Source organism: Suncus etruscus, chromosome 15, assembly GCF_024139225.1.
Source record: "Suncus etruscus isolate mSunEtr1 chromosome 15, mSunEtr1.pri.cur, whole genome shotgun sequence".
NCBI classification, from domain to species: domain Eukaryota; kingdom Metazoa; phylum Chordata; class Mammalia; order Eulipotyphla; family Soricidae; genus Suncus; species Suncus etruscus.
Window position 1 is genome coordinate 87,590,412 of NC_064862.1, and position 4,011 is coordinate 87,594,422.

Genomic DNA, 4,011 nt, shown 5'->3' on the forward strand with positions numbered 1-4,011 from the left:
TTCCTCCCAACCCCATCCCCGGAGCAAACTTTATCCCAAGGACTGGGGCAGCCCTTGAACTTGAAAGCCCAGCTCCAGTCCTCACGTTTGCACTTGGTTGCCCACTGGCAAGAGCTCTCTCTCTGTCCCGTCCCCCCCCAAACCAACTGCCAAGAAAGGAAGGCAAAAGTCTGGTCTAAAAAGCGTTTATCTTCAAGCAATGGAATCATTTCTCTCCTCTTTGGAATAAGTTTCTATCAATAGGTTTGGGTTTTTTTAAATTTTTTTTTTATTTTTGCGCTCTGTTTTTAGATCGTTTTTCTTCTGAATATGTATATTCGGTCCCAAATATTTTGTTTTCATTCATGCAGAAAGGTACTAATGTAAACTCCACGTGGCCTTTATTTACCAAACCAGATTTGGTGTCCCTTAAGCACTCCACACCGCTCCCCCCCCCAAGCTGGGTGCACTAAAAAGGGGGTGAGAGGAAAGATATGGCTTATTTTAGAAACCAAAACTCTGTGCTAGTCAAATGTTGATCTGCTCTTAGTGCTGATGACATGAGATCGGACAGGAAGAATGTCCTTCAAATATATATCTCCTGGGAGAGTGAAGCTAATGGTTTTTGGTGTGGTTCATGGTGTCCCCTGGCTGCCTTCACTTCCACATATGGCCACCCATGTGTGATCCTACATCCCCCAAAAGTGCAACGTCCGTCTGGACAAGAGCAGAACTGCACTCTCAGGTTTATGGGGGTGTGGTTTGTCCCTAGACTAGGGTTCAAAGTCAGGGCTCCAGCGTGCAGGGCACATACTCTAACCCTCTCCCTCCAGTTAGTCCCCAGTCCCACCAGGTTCCATGGCCTCCAGCATCTCCCCCAGGCCCTCTGCAGAATGTTCCAGGAGGGAGTTGCCTCAGCGTGGCTACGGGTGGCAGACCCAGCTAATATGACCTCTTCCAATCCTGGCAGGCTCGCCTCCTCCATGCCAGCATCACAAAATCCAAATCTAGGTACTCCCTAGCTCATTCTTGGGGTTCCCGCTGCTACAGCAGGACGTGGGGCATGCAATGAGCTTTCTCCCACATCCAGTCAGTCTGGCCAGCTGAATTGGCTTGGGGTGGGAGAAGTAAGCTGGTGCAAGCCTCCTTCCACCACCCCTCACTTGCCAACCAAATAAAATTTCTCTACTGAGAAAACCAGGATGACCCTGCAAGGCAGGAGAAAGTTCCAGGAACATGGGTGCAGTTTGTCTGAGGTCCTTTTTGGGTGTGAGGCCAAGGATCCTATAAATCCCTCCTAGTCACCACCACCACCCCACATCCCCTACTGTAACCCCAAATCTTCTCCTATGACTCTCTGCATCCCCCCAGAGGTAAATGTGCGACACAGCGTCCTCTCCCATCTCCAGCCACTTCCATTATTTATTTATTTATTTTTGCCCAAAAGCGACCCCTGTAGGTTACTAAATTGCAAATCAGTGCTTGATAATAAGTAACAGCTTGATAATAAGTATTCATCTCTCTCTCCAGCTCTCAATTCCCATTCTGCGTCTCTAAAATAAATCCCTCATTGTTTATAAAGACACCGGGTCCCTCCCTAATAGAAACAGTCCAAGAGGCCAAATCTGAGCCATCACATCAGGGGATGCCTCGAGCAGCTCCAGCAGATGCCCAGTATGCATGGTACCCCCCTAAATGGACCACCTCCTGTGTTCGAACAACCCCCCAAACTCCCTTGAAGGACCGCCCAGCCTGGGCCGGCCGGGAGGGGTCCCTTGGTAAGCAGTTACCTTGCATGTGGGAGGTCCTGGGGCTTATTCCCTGCACCGCAAAAATATTAATAGCAGGTGGCACTGGTTATAGGCCCTGGCTGGGATTGTGTCTGCCTAACAAGCTTGTAGGGGGCTTGCAGGCAGCTGCAGGTTTGGGGGCCCCCAACTGTGAAAGAAGCAGCAGGCTCCAAAAATCTCAGCTGCGTCAGCCTTGCCTCTCCCCTTACTCAAATATAGACCAGAATTTTCCCAAGCCCAAGGTTACTTACTGACATGATGTTGACCAGTTACTTTCCCAGACCTGGGGTTACTGGATATGTTGATTCATTTCCACCTCATGTCTGGGGGTACTGGCATTGACTAGTTTCTTCCCACTCCTGGAGTACTTACTGATTATCTCTAGCAGCACCCCAGTGATGTTTGGCCACCAGGAAAAAAGCAGGATGAACACACCAGAGGTTGTTTTTGTTTTAGGGGCATATTTGGCGGTGGTCAGGGGTTACTCCTGGCTCTGCTCAGGAATCACTCCTGGAGGGCTCAGGAGACCCTATGGGAAATGTTTTGCAACCTTCAAAGCAAGTGACCTATTTTGGGGGGCCACACCTGGCAGCACTCAGGGATTACTCTTGGCTCTGCACTAAGAAATCACTCCTAGCAGGCACGGGGGTGGGAATGGGGGACATATGGGATACCGAGGATTGAACTTGGGTCCATCCTGTGTCGGACACATGCAAGGCACATATTCTACTGCTATACTTTTGCTCTGGCCCCTAGTTAAAACAATTTTATTGCAAGATTAGATGTGGAACCGAAAACGAAGACAAGGGCAGTCTAATAGAAAATGTCGATACAAAGGCCTGAGGCAGAAGAAAATTGGTTTGCTTGGAGACAATGCACAGAGCTCGCTAAACTGAGTAAGAGCGCAGATTTTGTGCAAGACATGCAGAAAGTCCTTTACAGATGTCCAAGATCTATTTTGTTTTATTTATTTTGCGGGTGGTGCTTAGGGGAGCCATATGGTCAGTGCTGGGGACCAAACCTAGGGCTTCTGCCTACAATACTGAATCCCAGCACTGGAATGAGTCCTCCAAGGCCTTTAGCAATTTCTATTTTTCTATGACCTCTGCTCCCCCCCTTTAACCACCACCCATCTCTGTAGGGGGACTCGGGAATACGCTGCCTAGACACATACTAACCTCCCTCCAAGCAGGGAAAATTGCAGACTAGGCCCGTCAGGTCTCGGGCCTGTGCGCGTTGCAAACATGCTCCCCAGGCCCTCAAGTACTCGGGAATACGCTGCCTAGACACATACTAACCTCCCTCCAAGCAGGGAAAATTGCAGACCAGGCCCGTTAGGTCTCGGGCCTGTGCGCGTTGCAAACATGCTCCCCAGGCCCTCAAGTATTTACCAAGGTCTCGGTGAAGGGCTCACCCTTCCCTCCCCGCCCCACCACCAACCTCTCCTCCAGGGAAACCAGCGCAAAAGCGAAGGGACCTCGACACCCAAAAGACTCTTGGCATCTTATGGGGTTTTTTTTTTGGTGGGGGGTCGCTCCTGGGGCCAGAGATATAGCACAGCGGTAGGGCGCTTGCCTTGCATGCAGCCAACCAAGGACGGATAGTGGTTCGAATCCCGGCATCCCATACGGTTCCCCGTGCCTGCTAGGAGCGATTTCTGAGCACAGAGCCAGGAGTAACCCCTGAGAGCAGCCGGGTATGACTCCAAAACAAAACAAAAACAAAAGGACGCGGGGATTCGAACCTGTGTTAACCGCGTGCAAGGCAAATATCTTACCGCTGTGCTATCGCTCCGGCCCCCCTCCTGGCTTGGGGGACCATACGGGACGCCGGGGGATCGAACCGCGGTCCTTCCTAGGCTAGCGCTTGCAAGACAGACGCCTTGCCTCTAGCGCCACCGCTCCGGGCCCCCACCCGCACTTTGGCTGGAGCGAGGCGCACGGCGCCTGCGCCAGAGCCCGGCCCCGCCCCCTGGGGTGTCGGCGGGAAAAGGAGGCGGAGAGAGAGCTAAAAAACGACCCCAGCGCGCAGGCGCGTGCCGGAAGCCCCGCCCAGCCGCGGAGCACGCGCGACCCCGTGGCGAGAGCCGCGAGACGGGGAGCGCGCAGGCGCGAACGAGCCTCCCGCCCGCTCGCCCGCCCGCCGGGCTCGGCGTCGGCGGGGCCAGTGCGCAGGCGCGGGAGTTGCCGGCCGCCCGCGGGCGCTCTCGGGCCGCGCGGGGCCTTGTGGGAGGGCTCGAGGA

General features: G+C 53.4%; 1 protein-coding gene across 1 annotated transcript in view; it reads left to right on the top strand.

Moving 5' to 3' along the window:
• Positions 1-4,011, top strand: part of LOC126029745 (protein ENL-like) — a 122,894-nt gene that overhangs the window by 97,269 nt on the left and 21,614 nt on the right. The gene's annotated exons all lie outside the window — the stretch shown is intronic.